Raw genomic sequence first — 25752 nt, 5'->3', positions numbered from 1 at the left:
GGGGAAGCTTTGGAACAACATTTGAAACATGGAAATATAGGAAAATGACAAAACAAAAGACCAAAATGCAATCTCAAACATCCAGCCCATCCCAAGAAAGCCAAGGAACCATGTACATAGAAGAAAATACATGCCATACACCTGAATTATCTCAAATAATGGTAACTGAAATAAATAAGCAACTCCAGGAAGCTTTAAAGGAATTCAAATGAGAAATAATTTTCCAGGTAAAAGAAGAAATGATAAAAGTAATGACAGACAGGCAGAACACATCTAAACAAGACACAGTGAAAAATCAGAGGAACAAAACAAAAAGAGTCCCTGGATGAACAATATAAGATACAAACAGAATACATGAAGCAGATTCAAAGAGATATACAGGAAATCAAAAATTACATTGAAAGTTGTCAAAACTGCCACAATGAAAGTGAAGATAGAATTTCAGATCTTGAAGCCATAATTGCAGCTAGTGAACAGGAAAGGAAAGATCTCTTAAAAATACCAAGGAATCAGGAAATAACAATCCAACAGCTGCAAGATGACTCAAAGAAAAACAACATAAAATTGATAGGGATAAATGAAAAAGAAAGGGACAACACAAATGATATCAAGAAGCTAAGTAATATAGGCAGAGGCTCCTACAGCTGGGGCCACAGCAGCTCAGCTCCTATTCTTAGGAAACCTGGAACAGGGACTTTCGAGAATAACTGCAGTGGCTCTCAGGTTAGGGTCCGTATTTTCTGCCCGTGAGAGGACAGGGTGAAGTGGTCAGGGTGAGCGGAGGGTGCAGAGGTCTGGGTGCTGGTGCCTAATGCCTGGAGAGACCCCAGCTGCACCACGCAACTCCTTCTTTGACCCTCGTAGTGAAGCAGCCAGGGAATGAGTGACTGAGTGATGGGATGGCAGACAAGGTCATTATCCAACTGTTACAGGTGATGGATCATCTACATAGAGGGGAATTGGTTGCTGCAATGCTCCATAACCGCTAGCCACGGCCCCGTTTCCAGCATGGTGGACCTCTCTCTCTCTCACCTGGGGGACGCGCCGCAGCTTCCTGCCAGGAACAGTGAGGTGGGCCTAGCCATAGGACCCCGTTCCAGCCTGGCTGACCACTCTCTCTCACCCAGAAGGCACACAACAGCTGCCCCACCTGAAGGAGGGAACTGGGCCAAGCTGCAGGAAGCTGCTCAGACCTCACCTGTGACCTTCTTTCATCCTGGAGAGCTCCAGCACTACTGCCACCACCTGGAGGAAGGAGCAGCCCGGCTGAGGAGGGAAGCTTTGCTGCCACAGGGGGGAGCTGTATAGCTTGAGGAGGCTTTAGGTCTACTTGAGAGGAGGCTGGCAACCTTTTCTTAATTGGGGCCTTCACTGCCCAAGGAGGGAGCTACACTACTAGAGGAGTCCCAGGAGTCCAGGACATAAGAGGGAATTTCCAACATGCCCAGGGGAAGCTTAGAACACCATTTGAAGCTCGAAAATATAGGAAAATGACAAAATGAAAGACCAAAAAGCAATCTCAAACATCCAGCCTATCCCAAGAAAGTCTAGGAGCCATGTACATAGAAGAAAATACACGCCACATACCTGAAATACCTGAAATAATAGTAACCTAAATAAAGAAGCAACTCTGGGAAGCCTTAAAGGAATTCAAACTAGAAATAATCTCTCAGGTAAAAGAAGAAATGATAAAAGAAATGAAGGAGATGCTGAACATATCTAAAGAAGACACAGTTAAAAAATTGGAGGAAATAAAAAGATAGAACCCCTGGATGAACAATATAAGAAACAAACAGAATATATAAAGCAGATGCAAAGAGATAAACAGGAAATTTAAAAAAACCACTGAAAGTTCAAAAAACCGGCTCAATGAATGTGAAGATAGAATTTCAGACCTCGAAGACAAGATTGCAGCCAGTGAACAAGAAAGGAAAAATCTTTTAAAAATAACAAGAAATCAAGAAATAACAATTCAACACCTGCAAGATGACGCAAAGAGAAACAACATAAGGTTGATAGGGATAAATGAAAAAGAAGGGGACAACATAAAGGATGTCAAGAGGATAATTAGAGAAGTAATAGCTGAAAATTTACCAAACATGAGATTGGAAACGGACATCAAGATCAATGAAGCATATAGAACTTCAAATAGCCATAACCAAAATAAAACTACACCAAGACATACAATAATTGCCATCCCAGAAATCGAAAAAAAGAATAGAATATTAAAAGCTGTCAGAGAGAAAAAACAGATCACCTATAAAGGAAAATCTATCAGAATCACAGCAGATTTCTCAGCGCAAACAACAAAATCAAGAAGAGCATGGAGTGAAGCATTTTAGATCATAAAAGAAAATGATTTCCAATCTAGACTGATGTACCCTGAAAAACTGCCCTTCAAAATCAATGGAAAAATAAGATACTTCCATGACAAAGAACACCTGAAGAACTTCATGATCACCAAGCCAACCCTGCAAAGAATACTGAAAGACAGCCTAGATGCATTTAGGAAAAAACCATTAAACAAAGCAGACAAACATAACAGAAAGATAAAGATACAACAGCAGAAAGATAACATGTCAACAATAAACCAATATATAATGGTTATATTCATTAATGTAAATGGTCTCAATGCACCAATTAAAAGAAACAGACTGGCAGAATGGATCAAGAAGCAATATCCAACCATATGCTGTCTACAAGAAACCCATCTAATCCAAAAGGATACTCACAGACTAAAAGTCAAAGGATGGAAAATATTACTTCATGCAACAGGAACCCAAAAAAAAAAAAAAAAAGCGGGAGTAGCTATTCTGTTTGCACACAATGCAAACTTCAAACCAATAATGATCAGAAGAGATAAAAAGGTCACTACATACTGGTTAGGGGAAAACTTCAAGAGGAAGAGATAACTATCTTAAATATATATGCACCAAATTCTAGAGCACCCAGCTATACAAAACAAATATTAACAGAAACAAAACACCAAATTAACAGCAACACAATTCTAACAAGAGATTTTTTTTTAATTTTTTATTTAAGGAGAAAAGAAAAAAAACAGTGAAGGGGTACAAGTTATACAGATTTACAGAAGAAAAAAATGCGCAGTAGGAAATCACTAGTTAATGGATTACATATTGTCATCTTAGAAATAATTGTTCAAGTCACAAAATTAAAGCTTGTAGAGTGGACATTCCAACAATGATACTGCAAACAGTTCTGTTCAATGATCCAATAAAACTCTGTGATATCATTTTCTATCTTATACACTTAAATATACATGTAGTTATATAGTTTAGAGCACTTTCTTTTCCTCTCTTTTGTACAATGACTATTACACATTTTGGGTTTCATTGCTCCCACGGTTCTTATTGCTTTTTTGGAAGAGAGTAAAACCAAATGTGACATAACAGAACAGAATCGGTCAAGTCAAAAGGGTGGACATAATAGATAATATAAAAACATAATACAAGGTGATCAACAATGGTTACCATAATGCCTCCCGCTATCTCTAATAGAATTGCCTATATCATTAGTTGTAATACAATTGAACAAAACAGTAAAGAACAAAACCGACAAAACCAAAACATTGGAGACATTGTAGGTCTTCAAAAGTAGATAAAAGTCAACGAGAATGGGCGTTATAATGAATCTCATTATCTTCTCAGCTGATGCCTAAACTTTCGAACCTGATACTATCCAGAAAAACAGAATAGAGGAACCTCAGTCAAAAACAAGATGGTGAGAGTAATACAGGGCTTCAAATCGAGATAATAGAAAGTCAAAGTGGGTTACTATATTATATCCTGCTATTTTTTTCCCTTTAATTAAACGGATAAAAATAAAAAAAGTAAATAATGGGGTGGAGATTGAGAAAAAAGAGGGCATAACAGCGAAACAGGGCAGATCAAAACATAACCATTTAAGCAGAATAGTGTTTCACCACCAGATAATTCCGACCCAAAAGTAGTTACCATATTGACTCTTTCCTTGAAGTCCTTGAGTACAACTTTGTATACTGTAGCATTAAGTATATCAAAACAATGTAAAACCATTTAAGAGAATGACAGCATTATAGAGTATTTAGAATCGACTAACAGAAAATGAACAATGGTTTCTGTATATTCTCCTTTTCTTTAAAAGGTTTTTGCTTATACTATCGTACATAATAAAATCCAATAAGATACAACCTGTTTAGACCATTGGAGACAGAAGAACAAAAGCTAGATGAGACTTCAAAACAAGATGGTACTAAATCAGTATTACCTATTAAGATGTCATTTTCTCCAAAATAGCTGTTCTTATCATCCAATCTTCTCTGTCTCATTTCTGTTGAGCTCTTTTTCTGTCAGTAGCTGTCAGTTTGTCTTCTTCATTTTGTTCTCTGCTCCATTCATTGTGGCCTCCCCGCCACTATTTCTGGGTTCTTTGTATTTTTCTTTTTTTAGAATATCCTGCAATACTTTCTGTAGGGTTGAATTGGTGGTTGCAAATTCCCCCAGTTCCTCTTTATCCTGGAAGCACCTTGTTTTTCCATCAATTTCCAGGGACAGTTGTGCAGGATATCTCAATCTTGGCTGGAGATTATTATCTTTCAAAGCTTGAATTATTTCCTCCCATGCTCTTCATGATTTGATGGTTTGTGCAGAGAAATCTGCTGTAATTCTGATGGGTGTTTCCTTGTAAGTGGTCTGTTTCTTGTCTCTTACAGCTTTTAATATTCTGTTCTTGTATTGAATTTCTGGAATTTTTATTATTATATGCCTGGGTGTTTCTCTGTTAGGGTTGTAGGTAGCTGGGGTCCTGTATGCCTCATACATCTGAGTATCTTTACCTTTTGCTAAATTAGGAAAATTCTCCTGGATTATTTCTGTGAGTAGCTTTTGTAGTTCACTTGTTTGTGTCCCTACTTCTTCTTTTATGTTCTTAATCCTTAAGTTATGGCTCCTCTTATCATCTTCTTGTCTTTGTATTATTGCTGTTTGTTTCTTTGTTATTTTTAAGAAGTTTTTCATTTCATTCTCCCATATTACAAGTCTGCCCTGAAGTTCAGATAGTCTGTCCTTAGTTTCTTTCAAGCTGTTATGCCAGTCTTGGATAGACTTCTTAATTTCTTGATAGTCCCTTTGAACCTGCTTCACATACTCTATGCTTTCTCTGTTTTCTCCATCAAGCAATTCTCCCCTCTTTTTCTGTTCTTCCATTCCACCATCTGTTTTTTCCTGGGTGGTGCTTAGCATTTCTCTAACTATTCTGCATACTTCTAGCTTCAGGTCGTTCCTGAATTGGTCTATGAGGCTCTCTATATGGCGCTTAATGTATATTGGTGCGGTGTCCACTATTGCCTGTTTCTCAGAATTGGGGGCTGAGGAGCCTTTCTTGTTGCTTCCCTTCCCCATATTTTCTGTTCCTTATAAAATGCAAGCTTACATAGGAGGCCCGCTTCCCTGCCTGTCAGCCACAGCCTGATCAAATTGCGCTGGCTAGGTGTTCCCGCCCACCGCTGCGCACCAGGGAGTTGTGGAGGAGGCAGCCTACGCGGGAGTCAGTCGCTCCTCCAGGCCACCATCAGGCTCTGGGATCTGGGTTAGGCCAGCCTACTGAGTCCGCCCGCAGCGTCACGCAGGCCAGGCACTTTTTACCAATCCCATCCGAGAGGGGAATGTGTGGCTGGAGTCGCCACCGCGCCCTGCTCTTACAGGACTGCCCGAGCCCAGAAAGTCCTCCGCTGGAGTCAAACTGTGGTAGAGTGTCAGTTTCTCTCACTCACCTCGCCACCAGTCAGTTTTCGTGTATGCCTACTTGTCCGTCCTGTTTTCGACTCCGTTCGCAGACTCCCGTTCCCAGAGCTTCTGCGCGTCTCTCCTTGCCGAGCCGCTGTGGAAGCAGCCAGCCGCCCGGCGGCGGAAAACCCAAATCGCGGTTTCCAATGGCGCGGGGTCGAGCCTCCACACCGAGTCTTTTCTGTTCCTATTTTAGCGCCAGGACTGTATTCTAAGTTGGTTTCTCTCAGCCCAGTTCATTCCTGAGTCAGCAGAGCATATCTCTACCGGTTCATGTCTCCTTAGTCCGCATCATTCCTGGCCTCTGAGCCGAGCCTTTCAGAGAGCCTCCGGTAGTTGCTGTTGTCTGTCCGCCATGTTCTCCCGGAAGTCCTAACAAGAGATTTTAACACACCATTGACACCAATGGACAGATCAACCAGACAGAAAATCAGCAAAGAAATAAAAGAAATGAATCACACCTGTGAACAAATGAACTTGATAGACATATACAGAGTATTCCACCCAACAACAACAGAATACACATTCTTCTCAGCAGTACATGGGTCATTCTCTAAAACAGACCATATATTAACTCAAAGAATATATTTAAAATAAATGCAAAAGGGTTGAAATTATCCCTCACATGCTATCAGATCACAGCATTATGAAATTAGAAATTAATGATAAAAGATACTGCAAAAATCCCACAAACACATGGAAACTGAATAACACACTCTTGAGTAATAAGTGGGTCACAGAGGAAATTAAAGAAGAAGTTAAACAATACCTACAAACAAATGAAAACACAAATACAACTTACCAGAATCTGTGAAATGCAATGAAAACAGTCCTTAGAGGAAAATTTATTGCACTGAGATCCCACGTCCAGAAAACAGAAAGAATACAAATAAGTAACCTGATGTTACACCTCAGACATCTAGAAAAAGAAGAGCAGGTCAAGCCCAAAACCAAAAGAAGAGAGGACATTATAAAAATCAGAGCAGAAATCAATGCAATACAGACTGAAAAAAATCCAAAAATGAATCAAAGAGTTTGTTCTTTGAAAGAATAAATAAAATCAATAAGCCCCTATTCAACCTGATTTTAAAAAAGGGAAGAAAAGCTCAAATTCATGCAATAAGAAATGAAAAAGGCGAAATCACTACAGACTCTATAGAAATACAGAAGAACATCAACACCTATTTCGAAAACCTGTACACTCAAATGTTTGATAACACAGAGGAAATAGACAGATTCCTAGAAGCATATGAAGTACCAAAGCTAAGTCATGAAGATGTAAAACTGCTGAATAAACTCAATTTCTACTAATGAAATTGAAAACACAATTAAGTCCTTACCTACAAAGAAGAGCCCAGGCCCAGATGGATTCACTGCAGAATTCTACAAGAAATAAAAAGAAGACTTAATGCTGACACTTCTCAAACTCTTCAATGAAATTGAGAGGGAAGAAATCCTTCCTAAATCATTCCTAGAAGCAAATATTACTGTAGCATAAAAACCTGAGAAGGACCCAACTGAAAAAGAGAACTACAGACCAATCTCCCTAATGAACACAGAATGCAAAAATCCTCAATAAAATATTGGCAAATAGGATGCAGCAAATCACCAAGAAGATCATACACCATGACCAAGTGGGATTCATCCCAGGCATGCAGGGATGGTTCAACATATGTAAATTCATAAATGTAATCCACCATATCAATAAAGCCAGAAGTAAGAATCACATGATCATTTCTATAGATGCAGAAAAAGCTTTTGATAAGGTCCAACATTCTTTTGTGAGAAGAACTTTGCAGAAAATTGGAATAGATGGTCTTTACCTCAATATAATAAAGGCCATCTATGATAAACCCACAGACAGTATCATACTAAATGGCTAAAAATTGAAGGCCTTTACTTTAACATCAGGCACAAGACAAGGATGTTCCGTATCACCACTCCTATTTAATATAGTACTGGAAATACTAGCCAGAGCAATTAGACAAGAGCAAAATAAAAGGCATAAAAACAGGAAAACAAGAAGTTAAATTATCATTATTTAGAGGTGACATGATACTCTACATAGAAGATCCCAAAAACTCCACTGGAAGAATCCTAGATATAATAAACAATTTAAGCAATGTGGCTGGATACAAAATCAATGCTCAAAAATCAATAGCATTCCTATACACTAACAACAAAATCACTGAGAGAGAAATAAGAGAAGCCACATCCTTCATACTAGCAACCAACAAAATGAAATATTTAGGAATTGCTCTCATGAAAAAAGTGAAAGACCTATACAGGGAAAATTATAATACACTCAAAAATGAAATTGAAGATGATCACAGAAAATGGAAAGACATCCTTTGCTCATGGATAGGAACAATAAATATTGTGAAAATGGCCATTCTCCCAAAACTGCTATACAGATTCATTGCAATCCCTATAAAAATACCATCAACATACCTCATAGATCTCGAGAAATCACTCCTAAAATTCGAACCAGAAGAGACCTAGAATAGCAAGTACAGTTCTAAGCAGCAAAGGCAAGGCAGAAGGTATCACAATCCCTGACTTGAAGTTATACTACAAAGCAACTGTAGCAAAATCAACATGGTACTGGAACCAAAACAGAGCTGAAGATCAATGAAATAGATTAGAAGATACAACCACAACACAGTAAACCAACTTATCTTTGATAAAGGGTCCAAACATGTCCACTAAGAGAATGATAGTTTCTTTAATAAATGGTGTTGGAAAAACTGGCTCTCCATTTGCCAAAAACTAAAACTAGACCCATGCCTATCACCATGTACTAAAATAAAATCTAAATGGATCAAAGATCTAAATATTAAAATGGAAACACTAAACCTATTGGAAGACAAATTGGGTAAAAACCTTGAAGACATAGGAGTAGGTAGAGAATTCATGAACAAGACTCAAGCCCCACGGGAAATACTTCCCAGAATCAATAACTGGGATCACCTCTTATTAAAAAGTTTCTGCACGTCAAAAGAAATCTCCAGCATAGTGAAAAGAAAACCCACAAACTGGGAAAAAATCTTAGTGAACTGCCCCTCAGACAGAGGACATCTGTCTAAAACATATGAAGAATTTTAAAAAAAAACAGACCCCCAAAATTCAAAGACCTAATCCAAAAATGGGCATCCTAGATGAATACACAATTCTAAGATGAAGAAATAAAAATGGCAAATAAATACATACATGAAAAAATGTTCATCATCATTAGTCATTAGAGAAATGCAAATTAAAACCACACTGAGATGTCATCTCACTCCTGAAAGAATGGCCAAGATCAAGAAAACCACCAACAACAAATGCTGGAGAGGCTGGAGAGGCTCTGGGGAAAAAGGAACTCTCCTGCACTGTTGGGGGGAGTGTAGAGTGGTGCAAACATTGTGGAGGTCAGTCTGGAGATTTCTCAGAAAACTGGGATTGGAAGTCCCATTTGACCCAGCTATTCCACTTCTAGGCATATTCGCAGAAGAACTGAAAGCATCATACCACAGTGATATATGTATACCCATGTTTATAGCAGCACAATTTGTAATAGCTGGTCTTGGAAACAACCTAAGTGTCCATCAGCTGAGGAATGGATAAAAAAGTTGTGGTATTTTTATACAATGGAGTACTACTCAACTATAAAGAATGATCACATTGAGATATTTACTAATAAATGGGCACAACTTGAGACCATACTCATAAGTGAGATAAATGAAACTCACATGTATAAATAGTTTCCCTAGTGTAAGAAATGATAAGAATACATAAAAGTATGTGGTTATCGTGATTGCCAATCATATTGGTTTGAAGCCATATAATGTTTTCACTCATTAATTGGAATGGTTTTAATCTGGGTTGTTCAATTTTATTGTCTGTGATAGTACGAATAGCAATTTTGAAGTAAACAAGACATCATAATAGCTAGTGCTGATTTAATATCATCTTGTCTTGAAGTACCATCAAGCTGTTGTTCATTAGTTTCCATGGGTTTTAACATGTTGTATCTTATTACATTTTATTATATGTGATAGTATAAACAAAATTTTTTATAGGCAAAAAAATAAGATAGAAACCGTTGCTCGTTTTCTGTTAGCTGGTTCTGAATACCCTGTAATTCCTACATTCTCTTGAATGGCTTCACACTGTCTTAATAGGTTTGATGCTATAGTATACAAAATTATACTCAAATAATTCAAGGAAAGAGAGACTATGGTGACTACTATTATGTCAGGTTATCTGGTGGTGAAACACAATGATGCCTAAATTGTTCGGTTCTGACCTGTGTTGTAATGTTATTATGTCCTCTTTTATCTCATTCTCCCACTTTTTTTAAAAATTAATTTATTTTTTCTTATTTTTTAATTAAGTGAAAACTAAATTAACAAATAGCGCAATATATTACAGTAACTTTTTGTTTTCCTATTAACCTGATTTGAACCCCAGTATTACTCTCCCCATCTTGTTCTGTCCGATTTTACTATACTCTGTTTTGTATGATAGTATCAAGTTTGAGGGTATAGGCAACCACTTTGAAGTCAATAAGAGCTACTATGATGCCCATTATGGTTTGACTATTATCTTTTTTGAAGTCCTGTAAGGTCTCCAGTGTAGGTTTCATTGGTCTTTTTCTGTACTGTTTTGTTCAATTCTATTATAGCTGATGATATAGGCAATTCTTTTCAAGATAGCAAGAGGCATAATGGTAATCATTTTTGATCACCTGGTATTCTATTTTTGCATCATATACTATGTCCATCCTTCTGTTCTAACTGACTCTTTTGTTTCGTCACATTTGGTTTTATTGTGTACAAAAAAAAGTGAAAAGAACTATGGGAGTAATAAAACCCAAAAAGTATAATTGTTATTGAAAAAAAAGAGAGGAAAATGGCCTACAGGATATAACTGCATGTATATTTAAGTGTGTAGGATAGAAAACCATATTACTGAGTTTTCATTGGATCATTGAACAGAACTGTCTGCAATCTCACTGTATGAATGTCACTTTGTATGCTTTAATTTTGTAATTTGGACAACTGTTTCTAAGATGACAATATGTAATCTATTAACTAGTGATTTCTTACTGTATATTTTTTTTCTTGAAATTCTGTACTACTTGTGCCCTTTAACTGCTTTGTTTTTTCTTTTTTCTCTTTAAATAAAAAAAAATGTTTAAAAAAAAGGCACTAAGTAATAGCTGAAAATTTCCGAAACATGAGAACAGAAACTGACATTAGGATTAGTGAAGCATATAGAATTCAAAATAGCCACAATCAAAGCAAAACTACACCCAAACATTTACTAATCATCATACCAGAAATCCAACACAAAAATAGAATATTAAAAGCTGTCAGAGAGAAAAGACAGATCACCTATAAAGGAAAACCTATCAAAGTCACAGCAGGCTTCTCAACACAAACAATGAAGTCAAGAAGCACATGGAGTGAAGTATTTCAGATCCTTAAGGAAAATGACTTGCAACCCAGACTGATGTACCCTGAAAAACTGACCTTCAAAATGGATGTAGAAATAAGGTACTTCCATGACAAAGAACAGCTGAAGAACTTCATGATCACCAAACCAACACTGCAAAGAATACTAGAAGACATTCTAGGTACACACAGGAAAAAAAACCACTAAGCAAAGCATACAGTTAAACAGGATGGAAAGGTAAAGATACAAAAGCAGAAAGATAACATGTCAACAATAAACAAACACATAACAATTGTAGCCATTAATGTAAATGGTCTCAATTCACCAATTAAAAGAAACAGACTGGCAGAATGGATCAAGAAACAACATCCAACCATATGCTGTCTACAAGAAACCCATCTAACTCAAAAGGAAACTCATAGACTAAATGTCAAAGGATGGAAAACAATAATACATGCAACAGGAACCCCCAAAAATAGTGGGGGTAGCTATCCTGCTTGCAGATGATGTGAACTTCAAAACAGGAATGATTCTAAGAGATAAAGAGGGTCATTACATACTGGTTAGGGGAAAACTTCAAGAGGAAGAGAAAGCTACCTTAAATATATATGCACCAAATTCCAGAGCACGCAGTTATACAAAGCAAGTATTAATAGAAATGAAAAATCAAATAAGCAATAACACAATTATCACAGAGACCTTAACACACCATTGACACCAAGGGACAGATCAACCAGACAGAAAATCAGCAAAGAAATAACAGAACTGAATCACATTTGTGAACAAATGGACTTGATAGACATATACAGAGTGTTCCATCCAACAACATCAGATACACATTTTTCTCAGCAGTACGTGGGACATTCCCTAAAAGAGACCACATACTAACCCACAAAACATATTGAAATAAATGCAAAAGACTTGAAATTATCCCATGCATGTTATCAGATCATACCGCCATGAAACTAGAAATTAATGATAAAAGAAACTGCAAAAATCCCACAAACACATGAAAATTGAATAACACACTTTTGAGCAATCAGTGGGTCATACGGGAAATTAACAAAGAAATTAAACAATACCTACAAGCAAACAAAAATACAAATACAACTTACCGGAATCTGTGGGATGCAATGAAAACAGTCCTCAGAGGAAAAACTTTGCACTGAGTTCCCACATCAGGAAATAGAATGAATACAAATAAATAACCTGATGCTATACCACAAACATCTAGAAAAAGAAGAGTAAGTCAAGTCAAAAGCTGAAAGAAGGGAGGAAATCATAAAAATCAGAGCAGAAATTAATGCAATAGAGACTAAGAAAACAATCCAAAGAATCAGTGAATCAAAGAGTTGGTTCTTGAAAGAATGAATAAAATTTATAACCCCTAGCCAACATAATTTTAAAAAGGAAAGAAAAAGCTCAAATTCATGCAACAAGGAATGAAAAAGGTGAAATCACTACAGACTGTGTAGAAATACAGAAGATCATCAACACCTATTTTAAAAACCTCTAATCTCATAGGTTCGACAACACAGAAGAAATGGACAGATTCCTAGAAACATATGAATTACCAAAGCTGGGTCAAGAAGATGTAAAACTGCTGAATAATCCAATTTCTGTCAATGAAATTGAAAATGTAATTAAGTCCTTACTTATAAAGAAGGTCTCAGGCCCAGACAGAATCACTGAGGAATTTTACAAGAAATCCAAAGAAGACTTAATGCCAACACTCCTCAAACTCTTTAATGAAATCAAAAGGGAAGCAATCCTTCCTAAGTCATTCCTGGAAGCAAATATAACTCTACCAAAACCTGAGAAAGACCCAACTAAAAAAGAGAACTACAGACCAATCTCCCTAATGAATACAGATGAAAAAATCCTTAATAAAATATTGGCGAATAAGATGCAGCAAATCATCTAGAAGATTATACAACACGACCAAGTGGAATTCATCCCAGGCATGCAGGGATGGTTCAACAAATGCAAGTCAATAAATGTAATCCATCATATCAATAAATCCAAAAGTAAGAATCACATGATCATTTCTATAAATGCAGAAAAAGCTTTTGATAAAGTACAACACTCATTCACGATAAGAACCTTACAGAAAATTGGAATAGATGGTCTTTACCTCAATATGATAAAGGCCATCTATGACAAACCAACAGCCAGCATCATATTAAATGGTCAAAAACTGAAGGCCTTTACCTTAAAATCAGGCACAAGACAAGGATGTCCCTTATCACCACTCCTATTCAATATAGTACTGGAAATACTAACCAGAGCAGACAAGAGAGAGAAGTAAAAGGGGAAAAAATAGGAAAAGAGGAAGTTAAATTATCATTATTTGCAGATGACATGATACTCTACATAGAAGACCCCAAAACTCCATTGAAAGACTCCTAGATATAATAAATAAATTTAGCAATGTAGCTGGATACAAAATCAATGCTCAAAAATCAATAGCATTTCTATACACTAACAACAAAATTATGGAGAGAGAAATAAGATAAGCCACACCCTTCACACTAACATCCAAAAAAATGAAATACTTAGGAATTAATCTCATGAAAGAAGTAAAAAGTCTATACAGGGAAAACTATAATACCCAGAAAAAAGAAATCAAAGAAAATCTCAGAAAATGGAAAGACATCCCTTGTTCATGGATAGGGAGAATAAATATTGTGAAAATGGCCATTCTTCCAAAATTTCTATACAGATTCAATGCAATCCCAATCAAAATACCATCAACATACCTCATAGACCTAGAGGAATCACTCCTCAAATTCATGTGGAACCAGAAGAGACCTATAATAGCCAAGGCAATTCTAAGCAGCAAAGACAAGGCAGGAGGCATCACAATCCCTGACTTGAAATTATACTACAAAGCTACTGTAATAAAATCAACATGGTACTGAAATAAAAATAGATCTGAAGATCAATGGAATAGACTAGAAAATACAACCACAACTACCAACACACTCAACCACCTTATCTTTGATAAACGGGCCAAACATGTTCACTGGGAAAATGACAGTCTCTTTAATAAATGGTGCTGGAAAAACTGGCTCTCCATATGCTGAAAATTAAAACTAGACCCATGCCTATCACCATATGCTAAACTAAAATCTAAATGGATCAAAGATATAAATATTAAAACAGAAACACTAAATCTGTTGGAAGACAAAGTAGGTAAAAATCTTGAAGAGATAGGGGTAGGTAGAGAATTTATGAATACGAATCAAACCATACGGGAACTACTTCCCAGAATCAATAACGGGGATTACATCTTATTAAAAAGTTTCTGCATGTCAAATGAAATCCTCAGCATAGTGAAAAGAAAACCCACAAACTGGGAAAAAAATCTTAGTGAACTGTCCCTCAGACAAAGGACTTCTGTCTAAAACATATAAAGAATTTTAAAAAATCAGATCCCTGAAACTCAAGGACCCAATCCAAAAGTGGGCATCTGAGATGAATACACAGTTCTCAGATGAAGAAACACAAATGGCAAATAAATACACAAAAAAATGTTCATCATCGTTAGTCATTAGAGAAATTCAAATTAAAACCACACTGAGATTCCATCTCACTCCAATAAGAATGGCCAGGATCAAGAAAACTACCAACAACAAATGCTAGTAAGGTTGTGGGGGAAAAGGAACTCTTCTGCACTGTTGGTGGGAGTGTAGACTGGTGTAATCACTGTGGAAGTCAGTCTGGAGATTTCTCAAAAAGCTGAGATTGGAAGTCTCATTTGATCCAGCTATTCCAGTTCTGGGCATATTCCCAGAAGAACTGAAAACATCATACCACAGTGATATATGTGCACTCATGTTTATAGCAGCACAATTTGTAATAGCCAGATCTTGGAAACAACCTAAGTGTCCATTAACTGAGGAATGGATAAAAAAAGTTGTAGTATTTTTATACAATGGTGTACTACTCAGCTATAAAAAAGATCACATTGAGATATTTAGTAATAAATGGGCACAACTTGAGACCATACTCATAAGCGAAATAAATCAAACTCACATGTATGAACACCGTATATAAATTCCCAGTTTAAGAAATAGTAAGAGTATATAAGAGTGTAGGGTCAACATGATTCCCCATTACATTGTTTTGAAGCCTTATAATGATCACAGTTGTGATGTGTCCTGGTTTTTTGATTTGATTATCTGTGATGATATTAACAGCTAATTTGAGGGAAACAAGTTATTATAATAGCCAGTGCTGATATAATATCATCTTACTCTGAAGTCCTACCACGCTCTTGCTCTTCTGTTTCCACTGGCTCTATCATGTTGTACCTTATTGGATTATACTACATATGAAAGTATAAACAAACTTCCTATGGAACATAAGATACTATAGTAGCCATTGTTTGTTTTCTGTTATTTGGTTCTGAAAACCCTGTAATACTCTCATTCTCTTGAATGTTTTTATACTATTTTGTTATGTTTGATACTACTTTATATGAAGTTATACTCAACTATTTCAAAGAAAGAATCATCGTGGTAGTTACTGTTAATTATGGGTTGTCTTCTGGTGAAATACTGTTTTGCTTACATTGTTCTGTTCTGATATGCTCTGTTATGTCCTGTTTTGTCTTAACCTCTTTAAAATAAAAAACACAAAAAATAAAAAGAATACTTCTGAATTCATTTTATACCAGCATTTAGTTGATTATCAGAACTAGATAAGGACCTAACAAGAAAGTACACATCAATATCTTTGAGGAACATAGATGGAAAGCCCTGCATAATGTTCTTGCAAACACAATTGACCACACATCCAAATGATCATAAACCAGGACCAAATTGGTTTCATGCCAGGGATGCAAGGATTCCACACTACACATAAATTAATAAATGTAATACTCCACATCAATAGACTCAAGAATATAAAACACGAGATAATTTTCATCCATACAGGAAAAATTAGCATAATAATGCAGATTCAACAAGATTCATCTTATATTACCAAGAAATTTTTTCATGAAATTAGAAAAAAAATCTAAAATTGATATGGAAGGACAAAAGGCCCAGAATTTTTTAAAAGACCCAGAATAATCAAGAAGTCCTGACAAAAAGGAACAAAGTTGGAGGCATCACAATACCCAATTTCAAGCTATACTACAAAGCCATAGTAGCAAAAACAACATAGTATTGTCACAACACCAAATATGTATATCAGTGGAATGTAACAGAAGACAAAGAAATAAAGCCAAATGCCTACATATATCTGATTTTTTACAGCCACCAAAAACATACATTGCAGAAAAAATAGCTTCTGAAAAATATTGCAGAAAATTTAAACTGGATCCATATTTCTCACTCCATACTAAAATAAAATTGAAATGGATCAAATGCTAGGTATATGACCAGAAACTCTAAAACTTCTAGAATATAACATATAGGAAACACTTAAACCCACAGGCACAGGCAAAGACTTCTTGACTAGGACAACAGCCAAGGAAACAATAGCAGGAATTAACAAATGGGACTACAACAAACTAAAAAAAGATCTACACAGCAAAAGGAAACAACATAGTGAAAATAAAACATACATAATGGGAAATGTTTTTTGATGACTATACTTCTGATAAAGGACAAATATCTACAGTAAATAAAGAACTGAAAATCTATCAATTCCTAAGAAACAAATGATTTTTTAAAATGGGCAAATGAACTGAGTAGACATTTCTCAGGAAATATTTGGCCAACAAGTACATGGGAAAAATGTAATGCTTTTGGGGGGGAGGGGCTTTTTCATTTTTATCGGTACCAGGGATTGAACTCACGACTGCCTGCTTTCAAGGCAGGCACTTATGCCGCTGAGCTAAATCCTCAGCCCCTTTTAACCAGTAGGGAAATAATCAAAACTGTGTAAGGTTCTGCTTCATCCCAGATAGAGTGGCTGTCACCAAGAATGTGAAAAAACAATGGCTCTTGGCTAGGATGAAAGGGTAAAAGAACTTTTCTACACTGATTACTGAAACGTAAGTTAGTAACTGCCACTATGGGAGTCAGTATGAAGATCTTCCCAAAATAAAAATAAAACTCCATTTAATTCATGCATACTCTTCTTGTTAGATTCCCAAAGGAACTAAATCAGCATACTATACTGCTGCATATACATCCATGTTTATTATAGCAAAATTGAAAGTGTCTAAACTGTGTGATGGTAAACACTGTCAACATTATTGTCTTGGAATTCACCCAGTGGATTAGAAAAGAACACTTCTGGATGTGTCTAGAGGGATTCTAGAGACATGACATTGAGGTCTGTATTTGGTCCTTCCCCCTTCCTCTCTGTGATATTTCCACCCTCTGCTTCTGAGCTGCTATGAATTAAACAACTTTTCTCCACAAAGTCCTTCCGTAAAAATGTTTCTACCTTGGAGACAGCCAAGAGAAAATACTCTGAAACTGTAAGCCCATCAAAACATCTCCTCCTTTAAGTTGTGGGTATCAGGTAATGGGAAATCTGACTAATGCAGAAAAATTGGTGCTGGAAGTAGTAATTATGCTGACTATAACTGATTTAGAAGGATTTGGAACTGATTTGCAAGATGATTTTGGAAAAGTTTAGAGATATAAGCTACAGAAGCCCTAAAATGATGTAAGAAGGCCCTGATGGGTGACATTGGTCAGAGTTCAGCATACCAAAATGGTAAAATGAATGCAGAAAATAAAGGGTAGGCTTAAGTTTCACTTGGCAACAAGGACTTCATTGACATTGATTAGAGGTCAAATTTTTAACACTCTGACAAAACTATTATCTATATTTGGCTTATGTCTTGAGACTTTGCAGGAGACTGAGATTAAGGGCTATAGACTCTTTAATCTGGCAGGGGAAATTTCAAGGCAGCTGAACATTCCAGCTATGCCATAAGTATTGCTGGCTGCTTTTAGCCAGATTTATAATGAAAATCAAAGGCAAAAGGCAGAGCAGAAAAACTTAAATATTGGGCCAAAAAGAACCATGTATAAAGTTGAGGCTAGCAGATGTCTGGCTGCTAAAGAAATCAGCACCATTAAAAAGAAAAAAAGCACTTTGTACAGCAACATAAATGTACATTGAAGGCATATTTGGAATTGCAAAATGTACATTGAAGGCATATTTGGAATTGCAAGACCCCACCCTCTGAAAGTTCAAGAGTGAAAAAGTATAAAGTTTTAAGTTGAGAAGAAATCAATTATGTCCCTACTCAGGAAAGTCTGCTTATGAATTAGATCCCTAGTATTCATTTTACTGTGCTCAGCCATCAAGCACTCAGAGACTAATGCAGCAATGGCCTATTGTGCCTTTGCTATAGCCCATAGTGATAGCTGACTTTGCTGATGCTGGTTTTACTGCCATGCACTGTGAGACTTACGAAAGCATGGAGTCTTCCTCCTAGATTTCAAAAGAAGTTGGTTTCCTTGGAAACCAAGCAAAAGCTCCTAAGAGAGCAGGGCTTGAAGCTGTGAAAATAAAGCCAAAGGTGTAATGGAGATCCCAAGAAGTCAGTAATGACAGAAATTTTTTAATTTTAAACACGGAAAACAGAAAAAAGATAGAAGTAATACAGAATTTTAAAAAACAGTAAGAAATCGACATTAGTTAATATATTGCATATTGTTGTCTTAGAAATAGTTGTTCAGGTTACAATATCTAGTTATTAAAAATTATCAAACAATCAACAATGACAGCACAAATTGGTCCTCTGGATGAACTAACACAGAATTAGTAGTATAGTTATCTATCTTGCACACATATACATACATACAGTTATAGGTGTATACCTACGTATGTATAATCTTTTCTTCTATTTCTCCTTTCCTATATCCCAGTTGTTCTTTCCTTTTGAGCACTTTCCCCTTTCATTATTACAATATCTATTGTATATTTTGGATCTTATTACTCTTCCAGTTTATTATTATTTATTTTTACACTAGGGAGACAAATATGATATTTATAAATATGAGTCATTTATTTCACTTACGAGTATAGTCTCAAATTGTCTCTTTACCTATAAAAGCCTCAATATTATTCCTTTTTATACCTGAGTAATATTCCATTGTATAAAAATGCCATATCTTTTTTATCCATTCCGCGGATGATGACCATTTGGGTGGCTTCTAAGATTTGGCTATTACAATTTGTGCTGCTATAAACATGGGTGCACTTATATCACTGTAACATGAATTTTTGAATTTTTCTGGAAAATATCCATAAGGGATAGCTACATTGAATGGGACTTCCAATCCTAGTTTTTTGAGGAATCTCCACACTGATTTCCACAGTGGACGCACCAGTCTACACTCCCATCAGCAGTGGAGAAGTGTTTCTTTTTCCACATAGCCCTGTCAACATTTGTTATCAGTTGATTTCTTGATGGTAGCCATTCTTTTTGGAGTGAGATCGAATCTCAGTGCTGTTTTCCTTTGCATTTCTCGAATGACCAGTGATGTTGAGCATGTCTTCATGTATTTATTTGCCATTTGTACTTTTTCATCTGAGAAATGTGTGTTCATCTCAGACGCCCATTTTTGGATTGGGTCTTTGAATTTGGGGCTCCTGATGTTTTTCAATTCTTTGTATGTTCTAGATAGAAATCCTTTGTCTGAGGGGTTGCTGGCTAAAATTCTTTCCCATTCTGTGGGTTTTCTTTTCACTCTGTTGGTGATTTCTTTTGAAGTGCAAAAATTCTTTAATAAAATGAGATCCCAGTTGTTGATTCTTTGAAGTACTTCCATGCAGTTTGCATTTTGTTCATGAACTCTTTGCCTACCTCTATGTCAAGATTTCTCCTTACCTTTGTGTCCCAGTAGACTTAGTGTTTGTATTTTAATATTTAGATCTTCGATCCATTTTGCCTTTAGTTTAGTGCACAGTGATAGACATGGGTCTAGTTTCAGTCTTCAGCATGTAGAAAGTCAATTTTCAGCACCAATTTTTTTTTTTTTATCGGCACCGGGGATCGACCTCATGACCGTGCACTTGCAATGCAGGCACTTATACCGCTGAGCTAAATCCCCAGCCCCTACAGCACCAATTATTAAAGAAGCTATCTTTCTTCCAGTGAACATGTTTAGCCCCACTGTCAAAGATAAGGTGGCTGAGTGTCTTTGTAGCTGTGTTTGCATCTTCTAAACCGTTTCATTGATCTTCAGGTCTGTTTGGTTTTTTTTTTTTTTTTTTTTTTTTTTTTTTTTTTGCCAATACCATGTTGATTTTATCACTGTAGCTTTGTAGTATAATTTTAAGCCAGAAATTAAGATGCCTCCTGTCTTAAATTTATTGCCCAAGATTGCTTTTGCTAGTCTAGGTCTCTTCTGTTTCCAAATGAAGTTTAGGAATGTTTTTCCTAGATATGTCAGGTATGTTACCGGTACATTGATCAAGATTGTATTAAATCTGTATAACACTTTTGGGAATATGGTGATTTTTCAAAATTTTGATTCTTCCTAATCAAGACCAAGGGATATTTTCCCATTTTGTGACATCCTCTTCAATCTCCTTTTTTTTAGAGTACTATAGTTTTCAGCCTGTAGGTCTTTTACATCCTTTGTTAGACTTATTCCTAAGTATGTCATATTTTGGATACTATTGTGAAAGGTGTTATTTCCTTAATTTCTCTCTCAGTGAGTTTATTGTTTGTGTACAGAAATGCTATTGATTTTTGAGTGTTAACTTTGTAACCAGCTACACTGCTGAATATGTTTATTGACTCTAGTATTTGATGGGATTTTTAGGACTTTCCATGTTATCGTAAGTGTGTCTGTACAAATTTATATCTTTTTTTCTTTTCCCTTCCTTCTTTTTCCCTTGTCCCTGAGTTACTTTTGCCCTTTGAGCAGTTTCTTACTCTTACCCAATATTTACTGAAGATTTTGTATCTTGTTTACTCTTTCAGTTTCTTATACCAGGAAGAAAATAGGGTATCTACACATGTGAGTCTGATTTATTTCACTTATGAGTATGGTCTCAAGTCACATCCATTTATCTATAAAAGCCTCAATGTGATCCTTCTTTATAGCTGAGTAATACTGCCTTGTATAAAACAGCACATCCTTTTTTTATCCATTCCTCAGTTGATGGGCATTCGTGTTGTTTCCAAGATTTAACAATTACGAATTGTGCCTCTATAAACATGGGTGAATGTAGATCACTGTGATAGGATGTTTTCAATTCTTCTAGGAATATGCCCAGAAGTGGTATAGCTGGGTCAAATGGGATCTCCAGTCCCAGGTTTTATGGAATCTCCAGACTGACCTCCACAATGGTTGCACCAGTCTACACTCCCACCAACAGTGTAGAAGAGTTCCTTTTTCCATGCAGCCTCTCCAGCATTTGTTATTGGTAGTTTTCTTGATCGTGGCCATTCTTTCTGGAGTGAGATGGAATCTCAGTGTTGTTTTAATTTGAATTTCTCTAATGACTAAAGATGATGACGTTTTTCATGTATTTATTTGCTATTTGTATTTCTTGTTCTAAGAAGTGTGTATTAATCTCAGATGCCCATTTTAGGACTGGATCTTTGAATTTTGTTGGTCTGATTATTTAAAAATTCTTTATATGTTCTAGACAGAATTGTTTTGTCTGAGGGAAAGTTGACTAAGATTTTTTTCAAAATTGATGGGTTTCCTTTTTACTCTGCTGGAGATTTCTTTTGACTTGCAAAAATATTTTAATAAGTCGAGATCCCAGTTATTGATTCTGGGAAGTATTTCCAATGCAGTTTGAATTTTGTTCTTGAATTCTCTGCCTACTCCTATGTCTTCAAGATTTCTAATTACTTTGTCTTCCATCAGACTGTTTTTCTGTTTTAATATTTAGTTGTTTGATACATTTTGACTTTACTTGAGTGCATGGTGATAAACATGGGTCTAGTTTTAGTTTTCAGCACATGGAAAGTAAATTTTGATTTTCTTTTCTCAGAATATTGTAATTTTCACTGAAGAGATCTTTTACTTCCTTTGTTAGATGGATTCCTATGTATTTATTTGTTTGGGTGCTATTGTGAAGTGGGGGGCTTCTCCTTTCAGTGATTTTGTTGTTTGTGTATAGGAATGCTATTGATTTTTGAGTGTTAAGTGTTGACCTTGTATCCAGCTACATTATTGGATTTGGTTATTATACATAGAAGTCTTTCAATGGAGTTTTGGGGGTTTTCTATGTAGAGTATCTTGTCATCTGCAAATGATGATAATTTAACTTCTTCTTTTCCTATCTTTATTCTTTTTATTTCTCTCTCTTATCCAATTGCACTGGCTAATATTTCCAGCATTATATTGAATAGGAGTGGTAATAGTGGACAGCCTGGTCTTGTTCCTGATTTATAGTAAAAGATTTCAGTTTTGACATGTAATATCATACTGGCTGTTGGTTTGTCATAGATGGCTTTTATCATATTGAGGTAAAGACCATCTATTCCAATTTTCTGTAGGGTTTTTATGATGAATGAGTGCTGGACTTTATCAAAAGCTTTTTCAGCATCTATTGAAATGATCATGTGATCCTTATCATTGCCTCTATTGATATAATGTGCTACATTTATTGATTCATGTGTTTTGAACCATCCCTGAATTCCTGGGATGAACCCCTCCTGGCTGTGGTGTATAATGTTTTTGATGATTTGCTGCATTCTGCTTGCCAATATTTTATTGAGAGTTTGTGCATCTATGTTCATTAGGGAGATTGGCCTGTAGTTCTCTTTTTTGGTTTGGTGTTTCTCTCATTTGGGTAATAGGGTAATACTTTCTTTCAGGAGTGGGTTAGGGAGAATTGCTTGCCTTTTGATTATATTGAAGAATTTGAGGAGTATTGGTATTAAGTCTTCCTTAAATTTCTTGTAGAACTCTGCAGTGAATTCATCAGGGCCTGGGCTTTTCTTTGTTGGTAAGAGTCTAATTACATTTTCAATTTCACTAACTGAAATTGGGTTATTCAGCAGTTTTACATCTTCTTGATCCAGCTTTGGTAATCCATATGTGTTTTAACATGTTTCCATTTCTTCTGAGTTATCAATCCTGTGAGAACAAAGGTTTTCAAAGTAGGCATTGATGATCTTCTGTATTTCCACAGGGTCGGTAGTGATTCTGCCCATTTCATTCCTTATTACTTGAACCTGAGTTTTTTCTTTCCTTGTTTAAATAAGGTTGGCTAGGGCCTTATTGATTTTATTTATCATTTCAAAGAACCAATTCTTTGATTCATTAATTCTTGGTATTGTTTTCTCAGTCTTTATTGCATTAATTTCTGCTCTGTTCTTTATAACCCTCTTCCTTATTTTTGCTTTGGGCTTGACTTGCTCTTGTTCTAGATTTTTGAAGTGTAGCATCAAATTGTTTACTTGTGTTCATTCTGTTTTCCTCATGCAGGAATTCACTCCAATAAATTTCTCTCTGAGGACTGTTGTCATTGCATCCCACAGGTTCTGGTACATTGTATTTGTATTTCCATTTGCTTGTAGATATTGTTTAATTCCTTCTTTAATTTCCTCTGTGACCCATTAAATGTTCAGGAGTGTATTATTTAATTTGCATGTGTTTAAGGAGTTTTTGCAGTTTATTTTTCATTAATTTCTAGTTTTATGACCATATGATCAGACAATATGTTGTGATAATTTTGATTCTTTTGCATTTACTTAAGCATGATATAGGGTCTAGTATATGGTCTATATTAGAGGATGACCCACGTGCAGCTAAGAATGTGCTTAGTGATGTTGCATAGAACACTCTGTACACATCTACTAAGCCCATTTGCTCACAGGTTTGATTCAGTTCTGTTATTTATTTGGTGATTTTCTGTCTAATTGATCCATATATTTTGTCAATAGGGTGAGGTTTCCTGTTATAATTGTGTTACTGCTTATTTGAATTTTCATTTCTATTAATATTTGTTTTATATAGCTGGGTGCTCCCATATGTGGTGCATATATGCTTCATATTGTTATGTCTTCCTCTTGAAGTTTTCTCCTAACCAGTATGTAGTGACCTTCTTTACCTTCAATTATTCTTGATTTGAGGTTCACATTGTCTACAAATTGAATAGCTATCCCTGTTTTTTTTTGGGGGGGTGTTCTTGTTGCATGAAGTATTGTTTCCCATCCTTTGACTTTCAGCCTATAAATTTTCCTCTGGGTTAAACTGATTTATTGTATACATGGTTCGATGTTGTTTCTTTCTTTCTTTCTTTCTTTCTTTTCTTTTTTTTTTTTTTTTGTCTTTTTCCTTTTTATCAGTACCAGGGATTGAACTCGATGTTGTTTCTTGGCCCATTCTGCCAGTCTGTTTTTTAAATTGGGGAATTACATTAATGGCTATATGATATATACTGGCTTATTTTTGTCATGTTATCTTTCTGCTGGTGGTTCTTTACCTTTCACTCTTTAATTATTTGCCTTGCTTAGTGGTTTTTTCTGTTGGTGTTCTTGAAGTTGTAGGTGTTTTTATGTCTGTCTAGAATATCTTTTAGTATTCTTTGCAGGGTTGGTTTGGTGGTCATGAAGTTCTTCAGCTGTTCTTTTTCATGGAAGTATATTATTTCTCCACTAATTTTGAAGGATAGTTTTGCAGGGTACATCAGTCTGGTTGGAAGTAATTTTCCTTTAGGATTTGAAATAATTCATTCTCTTCTTGACTTCATTGTTTGTGTTGAGAAGTCTGTTGTGACTCTGATAGGTTTTCTTTTATAGGTGATCTGTCATTTCTCTCTAACAGCTTTTAATATTCCATTCATGCTGAATTTCTGGGATGCTGATTATTATATATCTAGGTGTAGTTTTATTTTGGTTATGGCCAATTGGAGTGCTAAGTGCTTCACTTATCTGTATGTAAGTTTCTTTTCCCATGTTTGGGAAATTTTTAGCTGTAACTTCTGTAATAGTCTTTTTTATATCATTGGTGTTATCACAATTTTTGTTTATATCTATCAATCTTATATTGTTTTCCTTGCATCATTGTGCCACTGTTGAATTGTTATTTCCTGATTCTTTGTTATTTTTAAAAGATATTTCCGGGGCTGGGGATTTAGCTCAGTGGCATAAGCACCTGCCTTGCAAGTAGGCGGTCATGAGTTCGATCCCTGGTACCGATAAAAATGAAAAAGACAAAAAAAAGATATTTCCTTTCCTGTTCTCTAGCTGCAATCCTATCTTCAAGGTCTGAAAGTCTATCTTCACATTCTTTTTTTATTACTTTATTTGTTAATATTAAGAAGAAAAGGTAAAACAAATTTTCACAACAAAATAATGAAAAAGTAACAATTGTTGATAAATTACACAACATTATCTTTAGTCACTCAAGTACAAAATATGGGCATAAAAATTACTTCAATCAATATTAGCACAACCTTTCCTATTCAGTGAACTAAGTGACACTAATGGTATAACTAACTTGCATTTTTTTCTTTTCCCCTATCTTAGTTTCTTTTTATTAAACAGTTTCCTTCCATTTCACAGTGACTATTGTATATTTTGAACCTTATGGTTTCACATATGTCACTGTGGTGTGATGTTTTTCAATCCTTCTGG

The sequence above is a fragment of the Cavia porcellus genome, unplaced genomic scaffold (genome assembly GCF_034190915.1).
Source record: "Cavia porcellus strain 051 isolate PalLab524CR breed Dunkin Hartley unplaced genomic scaffold, mCavPor4.1 scaffold_3, whole genome shotgun sequence".
Taxonomy (NCBI): Eukaryota; Metazoa; Chordata; class Mammalia; order Rodentia; family Caviidae; genus Cavia; species Cavia porcellus.
Note: the sequence above shows the minus strand (reverse complement) of the source record.